Consider the following 14,847-nt stretch of genomic DNA (forward strand, 5'->3'; position numbering starts at 1 on the left):
GTCACCCGAACCCTGAGCAACATACTTTAACACTTCACTTTTTACAGTTCTCTTCTTCCGCTTCCTCACAGATGGATGTTGCATACTGTGACAAGGCAGGTGTGGGTCAGTTCCTCAAAATTATGGGCAGGGGTGAACCTGCAATTCACAATCACTGTATGTTTTGGGCTGGCCTGAGCAGTATACAGTGTGGTGTCTTACAGGGAGCTGCTAAGTCTCTGGACAGGCATCTGAGTGAGGTGATACAGCATGCATAACTGGTAGTGGTGGGCTTGTGGGTGGATGTGTGACAGTTCTTTGTTAGCCAGGGAGCCCTCGCTACCTCCGTGATAATGGCAGTGAGGTGAGGAGGATTGGGAACACACACAACTCCACTAGCTTGTAAGTGGGTCTTAAGACATTAAAAAAACGACAAGACCTCCACAGAGTGGCGGCGCACCTTAGTGTGTAGTAAAGAAATTGGTGGTATTACAAATGACAGCCCGTTGATTGTGATTCTGTCAGTTTTTTTGTATGCAGGGATAACACATCAAGCAACAACCAAAGGAAAAAGAAGTACAATTTCCCAGCATTCCACGCACTTTTGCGTCACTCTCGTAACAAATGTTGATAAGCAACGTTTATAAGAACTCTTAAAGAGGCAAGGCAAAATAAAAGGCAGGCCATTGCACCAGGACAGGACACTGGCAAAGGCATGCAGATATCTGTGAAGGGGTCTATTCAGTAGTAAGATGGGAAAATGTGAACACTAATTTACACCACCCAGCTAAGGGACCGTGCATAACAGGGGCCAAGTTATACATTACAGCATGCGTCATTGAAGCTGACATGGCTCCCGCATATGCAAGCGAGTGAAACTTGCACACTTTTGATATCACAATTTTGAGAGACTAAAGTAGCTCTGAGTTTAAAATATCAAAGGGTAGATATATCTTGGGTAGATATATTCACATCACGCATGAGTTACATTGGCACAGTCTGCTTTGATAACGGATCAGGAAGGAAGTGCTGTTCCGCATAATCACTGATAAAGTCATCACCATCCAACAACCAAGTCTTTGCAAAGATTCAAGAACGTTAGGTACAAGGAGAATTTGTCAGGACATTCGGGGTTAATTACGCTTGATCTAGTTTTCTAGCCAGTGTTGTACAGAAAATCTATAAACTTGTATGAATGGGTTTCAATGAAATTCAAAAGTATTTCAGCAACTCACAAGTAGTGTCATGAATGGACACATGCAAAGAGAGGGGGTAGACAGGGAGCAGAGGTGTTTCGGAGAGCACTGTTAGAACATTGTGCTAAAAGGGAGGGGTCAAGGAATCTGGGGGAGTTGAAATAGCCTGTAGTGGGGGTGGGAAACCTGTTTGCAACACAAGCATGGCACAGGAAGGTCGCTTTTTAACTCAGAAAACAACATTGGCATGTGACTGTTTAGATAAGAGACACAGACTGTTGAAAGTGTATTAAACAATCCAGGATACTCTTCGTAAACAAGGCCCTTGGACCTCGATTTCTGCTGCTGTGCATCATTTCTGTCGAATGCTTTCGTCATTCATTTTTACATCTTGAATGTATCACAGGGATGGACATGAAGATTACAAGTAATTTTATTACTATGCACTGGGAGCAATGTGTACACAACTTCAGACTCTGTTTTGTAAAATTAGTTACATCATTAGTTCATTTGCACTGTGTACTGTATTATACACACAACTGTAACTTATTCACAGGCTGCCTATGAAAATGAGCATGGGTTGGGTAACTCTGGTTCAATAAATTGGAATCAGAACGAGTCTCTTTATGTGTAGGCCCTGACAAACCGATGAAGATTGTCATTAGTGACATGAAACTTCAGACTCGATGGTAGAAAAGTGAGAGGTGTAGTTACTCTGAAAAAGGGCAAGTGTTTATAGGGTTTATTTATAGGGTTCGCATTAATGGTTTCTCATCCCTGTGGCTTGGAAGTCTCTGGGCAGTGCTCTCCCCTGTGCCCAGCTGCTCTGGGGGTTGGAATTGAGTGTGTTCCCAACACGAGCACGCCGCAGGAATTTATGTCATTGGCAGCCTGTTGGGCTGCCGCTAGCCAGATGCTAAATATATTCCAAACGTATTCTGTTCCTGATCCCTGGACTTTTTTTTAAAAGACAGGCAAAATATTACTACTGCTTTAAAAGATGGAATATAACCCACTTCTGATTCCACACCTTGATTTTAAATTTAGTCAAAGCCTACCAATTTAGGATCCATAACACCAAACAATCTGCTATGATTATGACAAGCTCTTTTTGAGGGCCTGTACAGGTGTGGTTTTAATCATCAAAGAAACCTTAGTATCTTAACGTGATCATGATGGAACAAATAGTCACATGAAAGAGATCACGTTTTGACACTATGGTTGAGAAAAGGTGGGGAGTGACACTTACATGGATTCATTTTGGAGATGTTATTTTCAAGAGCACCCAGTGGAATTAGGCAATTAGCTATATCAGAATTGGGATAAATTCCATCTCATTTCAGTGAATTCAAGAAATGAATTGAACTTCCGTTTGTTAATCCAAAAAATCTTCACAGAAAGTGATGGGTGATTTTCAGTTCATTGCCTGAATTGACTGAATTGAAATGGAATTGGCCCCAGCTCTGGGCCACATTGATAACATTGATACCATTCGTATTGATTCAGAACCATCCATGGGATATAGTGACGATCTGGGAAACCAAAAAGGGCCAAAAAGGGATAAAGTGCTGTCATAATGCGCACGAACAGGTGCTAGTAACTCCCAATTTCCAGCTTGATATTTCCACAAGCTTGTATTGCCAGGGTGTTCCCAACTCAGCATTTGCCACTGCAAAGCTCATACCGGCACCAGGCTTTTGCCTTTGACGCTTAAACTGCCATCAGATTGTACTGCTAAGTTCTTACCACAATGTTAAGACTGGGTGTGTCAGAGTTCAGAGAACCAACCTGTAGTCTGAAAAGGTGGCTTTTAGTTTATGTTTGCACCAGAAGATAAACGGTGGCCGCGCTGTCCTGACAGTTGTGAGTAGCCAGGGGAAAGAAGGGACATGACGAAGATGAGCCATGGTTAGAGTAGTCTGGCAGGAGTGTGGGGTTTGATAATGGATTGTAAGTATGGGGGTGCTGTTCTTGTTACTGCTCAGTAGGCTTGAACCAGAGTTTTGAATTTTATCCAAGCCATAACAGGTTGCCAATGTAGCAGGATGGGGAGGGGTGTGACAGTATTTTGGTTGGTTGCAGATCAGTCAAAACTGCTGTGCTTTGAATCAGCTGGAGAGGCCTGATGGTGCTTGCCAGGAGGCTAGAGTTATTTATTTGCACTGATAACCAACAGCTAGTAAATATTGTTTTATATTAGAGATGTTATGCTTTAAATTAAATAAAATGACTCTCTGTTCCCTTTCAGACAGTTGTATATTATTGGTTTATTTGCACTTTCTGTTCTGCAATGTTTTCTAAAGCTCTCTAAGCACTGGATATGGGTAAGCACTGTAAGCACTGGTATCTGCCAAATGAACATACATGCATACATGTAGAGATACATACGTCGATACATACATACGTGAATCCATAAGTGATTCCATAATTTCAATTCTTCAATGGAGTGAAGAGGGTATAACTTTTTTGCTTACCTGGGCTCAATTAAAATAAAAATACTGGAAGTGCTATCTCTGTGTTTCCAGCTCTTAATTAATTTTTGAACCGGTTATATTTGGCTCCATGTGTTAATTAGTTTCAGTGTTTCTAAGTAACATATTCCTCTGTCAAATGTTGATAGTCTTCTAGTGAGTGAAGCCAAGATGGCTGCAACACAATGTGTATCATGTTTTTTCAAAGAGAAATAGCATACAGAATACACAGCATTTTGAGAGTGACCATTAATGACTCCCTCTTCTTCAAGTGACTCTTATATCTTGTGTATGTGTGTGCATGCTCGCAGGGGTTTTCAGAAGTAACTGCTTTGATCATAACTGCATAGTTATAATAGCTAACCTTATCACCCACTGTTAAAGATCTGCAGAGTAAGTCTAATATATTAGCTCTGAGCAATAAGCCCCACTGATACCACCAATATACTGCTCAGGGAACACAATACACTGTCTACCTCTCAACAGCACACTGCAGCAATTGTTAAGACAAAGTATCAGATTCTCAGTTTTTTATTATACTTTTTTTTCTCCTCCCAGTCAGGCAAATGGTGAAGTAATTAAAGAATATTGTATGCTTGACTCATTAATTAATGAAAACGGTAAGGTAGGATTTCAATTAATAATTGATATTCAGGCTTGTGTGTCCTAGCCGGGCGCTGCAGGTGTGAGCACATGGACGCTAATAAAGTGCAGCTGGCGGTCCGGAGAGTTTGCAGCGATGGTCATGCGCGAATAGCTTATCCGCTCCGGCGTTTCATCTTGGCACTCATTGTTATGGGAGCCACACGCTGGATCAGCGAAAGGGGCATGCGTCGGAGCATGTGGTAACTAAGTTAATGGGGTTCTGGTTACTAATAAGATCTCATACGTTGGGCGCCATGGTGAAATATTATCTCAGGATGGAAGATTGAGAGCACATGTTAGCAGCGGGCGTTTAGATCTGGCAGACACTGCAGTCAAGAGCGGTGTCTTGGAAAGAGTCGGGACTGGAATTTGGTGGAAATATTTTCCTCTGCTATTGAATTCATCTCATGCGTCGCCAGACTTCGATCATGTCGGTGCAGCAGGTTTAACAGCATATTTAGAATGCACCTTCCAATGACGTGTTCGTCATTAAGTCCATGATGATTTGCTTCTGCCATAAATAGTTAAAAGGTCAATCTGTTACTGACAGCTCATATGCCATTTTCCCTCGTGAGACTTCGTAATTAAAAGGCGCCATGTGTATATGAAAAAATTAAACACACACATACACTATTTTCTTGGGTATTCCAATATGCGTAAATCCGCCTTGTAACGACTATTCCTTGGATTTGTGCTTGGCAATGCAGATAAATGGTTTCCATCTTTTATTTAAAAATACTTAATCACCTTCTTTAAATGTATTAAATTGGTTACACACGTTACATACATTTAAGGTAAAGTCCAGGGAAAAAAACCTTCGTGCCCTTCATATATTACTTCTCAGTGACTGCAGCGATAGGATAATAATTCTTGAAATCCGAACGTCGATATCTCAAGGGTTGTTTTGCATGTCCAAAAAAAGGACACAAAGGCAACACTTAGAGCGATTCTCTTTCAGAAAAACCTGTGCCTGTATATTTATGTAATCATCCTATATTCACCCACTTACTCATCATAAAAGTTTTCTTGGATGTTTCACTTGTAATATAATTATAAATCATTATTGTACATTATTAACCATTATAATGACCAGAAACACACACAAAACAGGAGCAGACAAGCTGAAATATAGTATAAATTGTAAAAAGTGTAATTATGCAACATTGCAACAACAATTGATAAAATCCATGGGAAGATTACAAAAATAAAAGACTAGAGTGAAATATTTTATGATAGCTGGGAACATTCTGCTGGAAAAGTTATGGAAGAAGTATGCCAAGGAACTCAAAGCACTACACAGAGAATGTTAGATAACAGCCCAAGTTTAAGCACAGTTTTAAAAGGAGTTAACCAGGTGATCAGGCAGGGAATTGTAATGTCACAGAGCCAAAGCAGTGAATATGGGGTCAACAATTCTTCACACAGCAAAGTTCATCTTAATGAATACCCCAGTGCAGTACAATTTTCCACTGTCTTGGGAAAAACACATCTGCTTCCATTCAAACCTGGCAGAGGTTACTTTTTGGTCCATTTAACTCCTTCCTTGTTTTATAAGTAAGGTACATTTTTGCAAATGAATTCTGTAAAGGACTATTATTTGTTGGGGTGTCCTTTTTCAAGTAATTGGCTAACTGAGTACTTCAGTCAGGCATTTAAATGGTTGATACTGCCCTCTTTCCCTCAGACACTATGTGAAATTCTAGTCCCCTCTATCAATTATACTCCTTATAAAGGAAATATTTTATGTATTTTAATAATAAACTGCCAGTGACTTTTACATGACCCCAATGTTGATTGCACACAGGAATTATGTCACACCTTTGTTTTCTGCTAAAGGTCAACTAATCAGAGTGTCCTAATCATCATGAATTGAATAGTCAATGCTGAGTCATCACTGTTTATTTGGATTTGATGGCCTTAAACTTGCAGAGGGAAATTTCTGTCTCACTATGGGGTGTATTTTGACCGCTGCCTTTCCCAAAGAAAATTAGATGGTTGTTGATCAAAACATATATATTATATTCAAATATATTAGGTCAAGCTCCCTGTTTATTACAATGTGAAAGAGTTGGTACAATGACATTGCTGCTCACCAAGCCAAAACTCAAACAAATTTCACCTTCAATACTACATGCACTAATGTTATGACATTCTCAGCTGGGGGGGAACATAAATAATGTTTAAATATATCAACTGAGACATCTTGACTAGGTTGATTCTTCGTTCTGTGGACATATGGCAGCATTTAATTGATTGACGTTGCCATCTGCTGGCAACTTGATACAGCGTGTAGGTCTGAATCCAAACGCCTGATAAATGAAGACTTTATTTAGGTTGCAGGGATTTGCTTAAGTGCATGAATCCACTTTATCAATCTGCTGGTGTAGTTGCCAAACAGCTATTTCTTGCTGCTTATAAATGGATTTGTTTATGAAGCACCATATTATCAGATGGCATCGATAATTTTGCATGCTTAAGTTTCAGTACCTCTGCTGGAGCAAGACAAATGTTATGTAATTAAATCAAATACTAAAGAAAAAAAAAAACATCTGAAATATAATTCACTGTATATGCTCATTGAAGTCTGAAAAAAGATTCAGATTTTCACACATATCCTAAAAGTACATAAAGAGAACCCAATTAAACAAATGAGACAAAAAATATTATACTTGGTCATTTATTGAGGAAAATCATCCAATATTACGTATCTGTGAGTGGCAAACTTATGTGAACCTCTAGGTTTAGCAGTTAATTTGAAGGTGAAATTAGAGTCAGGTGTTTTCAATCAATGGAATGACAATCAGGTGTGAGTGGGCACCCTGTTATTTAAAGAACAGGGATCTATCAAAGTCTGATCTTCACAGCACATGTTTGTGGAAGTGTATCATGGCACGAACAGAGGAGATTTCTGAGGACCTCAGAAAAAGAGTTGTTGATGAGCATCAGGCTGGAAAAGGTTATTTCCCAGGTTAGCAGACTTGGACACCCAACTGCCCCGACCACCGTCAGCCCACCACAATGCAAGACCAGGTAGGTGGCGGAAACCAAACTTTGTTACAGTTGGGCTTAAAAATCTTACATCAGTGTAATTAATTTAAAGACAGCACACCCTGGAGTCACCCCCTTGTGCCTGCTATTCCCACTGTAGGCCTCGGTGGAACCTTGGCCCCTTCCTCCCGAAGGATAACGCCCCCCACAGGTAAGTACACGCACTCCAACCCACAACACACGGTGGTCCCCTCACACTCTGACAGAAAGCAAAACACTGCAAATAGCCCTCACAAGCTGTGGTTGGTGCCTCCCTCTGGCCAGGGTGAGCTGGTCCCGAATCAGGAGCTGATCAGGTGGGGGGTCACCGGCTGCCACCGAGAGTGCTCACACACACACACACTCATTACAAAACGGGTGTTGCTGCTTGGAGGAGAGGCGATTAGCAGCAACGCCTGCTAATCACCTGTAAGGCGATAGGGTCAGAGTTCACAACCATAGGGTCACGCACCTTGTTGGTCAATAAAAACAAATCATAGGATCAAAACACAAAATGCCAAAAAAGTGAATCCAAGAACACCCTCATATCCCCAATAAAATGGAGTCCCTTGGCTGTCCGGACGCCAGGCTCCACGTAGTCGTGCTACTGGGTGGGATTACGCTGCCTCCCAGATCTGATCCCTCGCCGCCCCTGCAACTCCTGCGAATGTGAAGAGGGAACTGAGAAGACCGGCATAGCCACCTCTGGTCACACACACGGCCTTGTGCAGGACTTAAAGCACATTCCTTATGAAAAGCAGGGCGGTTGCTCCTGCTAATTACGCCAGTTGACCGGCCGAGCAGCAGCTTCTCCGCGGCGGGTCTCAGGTTGACAACCTTCCTCCTACCCGGCTCTCTGCTCCAGCGACGTTCCGCTCTGCCAAAGTCCCGCACGAACACAAAAGCAAAAAGCCCCAAAAGAAACTAATGCAATAAAAGAAAAAAAAAAAACAACTTGGTACACACCAAGACAGAACGCTTACCCTCACTCCTGCTACCTTTCTCCAGGCAGCTGTCTGTTTAACCACCCCAACCCACTGCCTTTTAAAAGGCTGCGAAGCTCCCCAACACGCCCAGCTCACAGGCGCCTGGCATGACTCGCTCGTTATTCCATCATTCAATGATTGCTCTGCCACACCCACATGCAGCTCCCTGGGCTGCCCAAACCACCACCTGACAGCTACAAAACCATCTCTAAAGAGTTTGGACTCCACCAATCCACAGTCAGACAGATTGTGTACAAATGGAGGAAAATCAAGACCATTGTTACCCTCCGCAGGAGTGGTTGACCAACAAAGATCACTCCAAGAGCACGGCGTGTAATAGTCTGCGAGGTCACAAAGGAACCCAGGGTAACTTCTAAGCAACTAAAGGCCTCTCTCACATCGGCTAATATGGTTCGTGAGTCCACCTTCAGAAGAACACTGAACAACAGCGGTGTGCATGGTAGGTTTGCAAGGAGGAAACCACTGCTCTCCAAAAATAACATTGCTGCCTGTCTGCAGTTTGCTAAAGATCACGTGGACAATCCAGGAGGCTATTGGAAAGATGTTTTGTGGATGGATGAAAACAAAATAGGACATTTTGGTTTCATCCAAAAGACAAGTATTATGTTTGGAGAAAGGAAAAAAACTGCATTCCAGCATTAGAACCTTATCCCATCTGTGAAATATAGTGGTGCTAATATCATGGGTTGGGCCTGTTTTGCTTCATCTGGGGCATCTGGGGCTTGCCATCATTGATAGAACAATGAATTCTGAACTATACCAACAAATTCTAAAGGAAAATGTCAGGACATCTGTCCGTGAACTGAATCTCAAAAGAACGTGGTTCATGCAGCAAGACAACGACCCTAAGCACACAAGTCGTTCTTCCAAAGATTGGTTAAAGAAGAATAAAGTTAATGTTTTGGAATGGCCAAGTCAAAGTCCTGTCCTTAATCCAATAGAAATGTTGTGGAAGGACCTGAAGCGAACAGTTCATGTGAGGAAACCCACCAACATCCCAGAGTTGAAGCTGTTCTGTACGGAGGAATGGGCTAAAATTCCTCCAAGCCGATGTGCAGGACTGATCATCAGCTACCGGAAACGTTTAGTTGCAGTTATTGCTGCACAAGGGGGTCACACCAGATACTGAAAGCAAAGGTTCACATACTTTTGCCACTCACAGATATGTAATATTGGATGATTTTCCTCAATAAATAAATGTATAATATTTATATAAATAAAAGTATAATATTTTTTATCTCATTTGTTTAATTGGGTTCTCTTTATGTACTTTTAGGATATGTGTGAAAATCTGATGATGTTTTAGGTAATTTATGCAGACATATAGAAAATTCTAAAGGGTTCATAAACAGCTGTAATGAGGGACTGACGTATTTGAGATTGAGTTGAGCAATAACAAGCATTTGCACCAAAAGTTACTGATATCATTCACTTGACCTCTAGGGTCAGAGTTCACAACCATAGGGTCATACACCTTGTTGGTCATGATAATTGCTGAATCTACAGGGAGGGTCAGTAAATTGTTATTTTGGAAGATGAAGGTAAATGACTGTATAGCTGTATGAGGCCACAGTCTTCTGCTGCACTTTAATTTATAATTTAAACTGGATAACAAATGAACAGTTTGTTTAAAATCCAAACAAAGCCTCAGGCCCTATATGGAAAACCCAAGGAAACTCTGTGGTGCCTGCTGCTATACAAATAAAATGTAAATTTGACAGTGCTGAACCATGTATGTATCACAGAACTGGATACATTTCAAAACAAAGCTTCCTTGTGGTCTTACATTAAAAAGTGTGAATAAGTGGTGCTTCTGTAAGCAAAAATGGGGGAACTTTTGGGGGAAACAATGTTAATTCTGCCATCTAGTGGTAGGATATACTATGAAAGGCAATAAATTCAATTAAGAATTTGCTTCATCTTGCATCACATATTGACTCATGTCTGTACTTACACAAGACATTGTCATTCTGAACAAATATTTTTCAAATTACAAAAAATGTTTCTCATTATGTGGTGTCTAATATTATTAATAGCAGTTTGCATTTGCATTTCAAATATCTCAAAGCAAATTGCAGTGAAGACGACATGGCCCACTTTGGTCTGCGACCAGTATGTAGCTCCCATCTGAGTAAGGCATGGCTGCCTCTTTATACTAGAATGCTTGCCACACATCAGCTGAGGTGGAGAGGGAGGGATTTATTTTAGCCGATTAACCCGAGGCTGATTATATGGCAAGATTGAAGGAACTAAATCATGAAATTTGGCCAGGACCCCATACTACTCTTTGCAATAAGTGCAACTGCATGGCCATCAACAGAGAAAATACAATTTTTTACTGCCTTTCCTATTGCTATATTTAACTACCACTTATAACTACCACTCACACAAAAAGTGAAATTACTCATAGTATTTACTTGCAAATATGACTTAGATGTCATTCCGTGTCCTAAAATATTAGACAATATAAAGCACCTCGGCTTTGTTCCAACAAAGAAGCCAAATACATTATAAAGCACCTCAACTTTGTTCCAACAAAGAAGCCAAATACATTGTTTAAAATCTTCTCAAATGTATTTCAGAAAAACAGAAGAAACGGGTAATCATATTTTTCTGCATGCTCCTTTTTGTATTCGTCTCCCTGTTTTATATAAATCGGCACTGTATGGTGTCCTCATGCTTATTCCACCATTTTGTTTCAACCTACTACAGGTGCAAATTAGCCCTCTGTCTGATTCTGGCACATTCACACTGATGTGTAAATTGATGTGTTCACTGTCCCTGTTAAACAAACTCCTTAGAGCTCTACATCAGTTCTTACCCCACATCAATGCCTAAGATTCAGTTCGAGGTCAATTCCACATTTACCATTTCTTGTCATTTGAGTTCAGTATTACCTACCCCATTTAAACCTAAATTCCAATACACAGATGCATGCAATTAGGTATATATACAACAATGAAATTCACTGATTTGCATTCTTTTTTTGCTTTAACCTGTGAAGGCCCAGGTTGGACTACTTGCATATCTGCCTGTAACTTATGCTAGCTATTTGGAGCAATGTGGTTTTATCTGGAATGTGAGTTAGTGTTACCATTTTGATGATGATTCCAGTATATGTTTGACAATTGTAAGACAACATCACAGGTAGGCATCACTGTACTGATCCAAATATATTCATGGTAATATCTCTGTTCCCCTTTTGTCTGAAGAAGATTTAGCTTAAACTTTATTATTTGGCTTATACCAGTTAAGATGAAACTTGAAATAACAACCAACTGTAGGCACTTTAATACATTTAATAAATACACATTTTTATTAAATATGACACTGATTTCCCTCCCTCAAATATGATTAGACACACCCATTGTAAATGCATTTTCTTAAATCTATCTTTGTTCTAAAGCATGTAATCCAGAACCTTTTCTTGATTTGCAAGACAGTTTGTCCTATTTCAAAATAGTCTGAGTAATTGATTTGACCTGCTTCTGGGAGTTGCCATTTGTTTTATATTTTTTTGCTTAGCTTTGGCGAGAAGCAATTCATCAGTCTGACAACACTGTTTGGAGAGAGCTGAAACCCGGCTTTATCAGATGAATAACTGCTGGATTTTTGGAATATTTATAATATTGAACAGACCTGACTGAGAGTAAGCCTAGGATAGGACCTAATCTGGATTTATAAATCATGTACTAAAAATGTCAAAATCACTAGATAGTCTTAGATTTATTAGTTATGAATTATCACGTCTAGAACTAAGATACTACTACTGTTAAGAAATTTTACAACTGTTGTTATTCTGGAGAGAATAACCAAATGAACTACAGTGACTGTATTTTACGATTATCTGCAGTTTAATATTAACTGTTTTATGACAAATTAACATGTTTTATTATTGTATATTAAATGTCCTTTCTATGGAGAATTGGTAAAGCATAGTCACTGCAATCACAATACTAACATACTAATCTTCCTTAAAATATATTCCACTGTGTTTGAAGATTTTTTGAGTTTTTGCGCCCAAACGGGGCAAATCATTATCATGGAAAAATGTGCTTCCATTGTCTGTTTGAACACATGTTATGCTATCTATCTGTGCTCCATTTTGTTGCATAAAAATGTTTTAGTGAATAGCAAATTGTCTTTGTTTAAATTGACCGAGACCCGGTCATGAAACCGACCATAAGCCTTAATCGGAAGCAGAGTTTGTTCATTTAGACATAATCATCATGGAGAAATCAAGAATGTATTTAATGTTTAAATATAAAATACTTCTGTAGCACTGACCTGTCTATTAGTTTATGAATACCTAAACACAGAGCTTAGGAGTGTAGTGAGGCTGGTGTTTGAAATGTCTTTTTCTTATTTTAGCCATTTCTCTCTGCAACAAATGAGAGAGATACAGGAGTTCTTCCTCTATTTTCTGTGTATGGTTAAAGAAATGGTCATAAAAACAGGACCTCTCGCTTCTCACTTTTTGGGGTGTGGCCATTGCCGTGGGATTGGCTGACATCCGATCCGTGCCAGCCTTATCTGACATTCCTAACTGACATTTAGTCTCTCTGCTATTGAGATTTTTTTTCAGATTTACTGAAGATCTCTTTGATTATTCTGGGTCTAAGCGACCCAGCCCTTGTGATGCAAGACTCAAAGCGCGGGTGCCCCAGCCCGCGTTCAGCACTCTAGTGTCAGTGAAGAACTAAGTTAGACTTATACAGAACCTAGCCTTGAGTGAAAGAACTATCACCTAAGACAGACCAAAAATATTATGTCTAACCAAGGAGAACTACAAGCATCAAAGACTCAGGACTCCTGGTCAAAAAGGGAAACAGACCAGATATCCGGCCCCATCATCACACAGAGAGGGCTAGCCACATGCAGCTCCATGCTGTGCCCGACAGAGCAAGGACATCAACAAAGACGGAGTATATAATACATCAGTCTGAAATACTCTCAATGTCTACTCTGAAATACTCTTAATGCTTACTCGCTCTTAATAATACAAAATACAAAACTATAATTTGTATGCTATTTTCTTTACCCGTACCGATTTACCGCAATCACACACACATTATATCTTATAAGTATGTTGTTTGATAATAACAGATGATAGTAAATGCTGTGTTTATGAGCTGTGTTGTCTGATTAACTATAAAAATTCAAAATACTCTATCATGAGATCCAGTACAAATAATTCCTCTGTAAATGTTTAGGTAAAAGTCCTAATGTGGTGCACTAACAGTTTTTAATTCATAATTTACATTCATAGTAGTGCTCTCCGTGTACAGCTAGTCATATTCACTTTATTAATAGATATATCGGGAGACAGAAAGCGATGGATGAAGAGAGCGCAACATACAACTGAAATGTTATTAAAGGTTGCCCCCTGCTGACATTGACAGGAAGGGCACAAGTTTTTAGCAGACTTTGGGGTCCGTTTCACTTGAAATTACTTCATAAATCGTGGGCATACTTTTTCTTTTGTTAAAACATAACTATTAGACTATATTTCGAAGAGTAGTCTTGGTGATTTCTCACTGTAACAGGTATTTCTTCTGTCAGCGTCATACCTGAAAGGTCAAAAGAATTTGTTCTTCTAACACGGAGCTAAGTTGAGACCTATTTTCACATAGAGGACAGATAAGGTAGACAGATATAAAGTAGAAATGCGCTATGTGATTCCCCCTGAGCAATCTCCCCACAAGAAATGGCTGTGGAATGAATCAATATGATCACAATATTTTTTTAAAATATCTCTCTGTGATGTTGACACTGTAAGCGCAAGCAATCTACCTCCAGTTTTACCATGTGTGTTGCTTACATTTTTTATTTAGGCCTTAATGTTTGCAAATGTTTGTCAGAGACATTTATTTGCATCTGTGAACACAGCCTTTGGAAAGAGCACACTTCATATGAAATGTTTCACATTTGATTTGGAATCTCTGAGAGCCATTTTTTCACATTCTTGTTTTCACTCATCCCTGGTGTTTGTGTGGTGCATTTCCATTTTCAGTGGCAAGACAACACAGTGCTGAATTGTTTGATTGTATGTTGAATTTACATAATTCAAAAGGAAGGGGCTTTGCAAGCCATGCTGTGTATAGAAGGGTGAGCTGCTCTTTCGTGTCACATTTCTTGGAAAATACCTCAGTAAATGGTCAAAAAAGTCTCTTAGTTAAATCAAAAAAGAAAAAAAAATTGTCAACTGTGACAAAATTGAGTGCTCATTTAAGAAATGGCGTGTTCAATAACATATTCCTTCATGAGACAGGTATAGGAAGCCATTGCATTACACCAATGCTTGATTCATCCAAGAAAATGCAGCCAGTATTTACATTTTAACAACAAATTGTAAACACTGGGGTAAACTTTCTAATAATGACATTCACAGAAAAGTTACACCTGGTGATTATTTTTGTTTAAAGCTGAACAAGGTGAATGTATGGTCTACATATGTATGCACTGCTTTAAAATAGCATTCAGTCAGACGTGGTAGTTCCCTAAATATATGTCTCTAAAAAT

The sequence above is a fragment of the Megalops cyprinoides genome, chromosome 4 (genome assembly GCF_013368585.1).
Source record: "Megalops cyprinoides isolate fMegCyp1 chromosome 4, fMegCyp1.pri, whole genome shotgun sequence".
In the NCBI taxonomy this organism is placed as follows: domain Eukaryota; kingdom Metazoa; phylum Chordata; class Actinopteri; order Elopiformes; family Megalopidae; genus Megalops; species Megalops cyprinoides.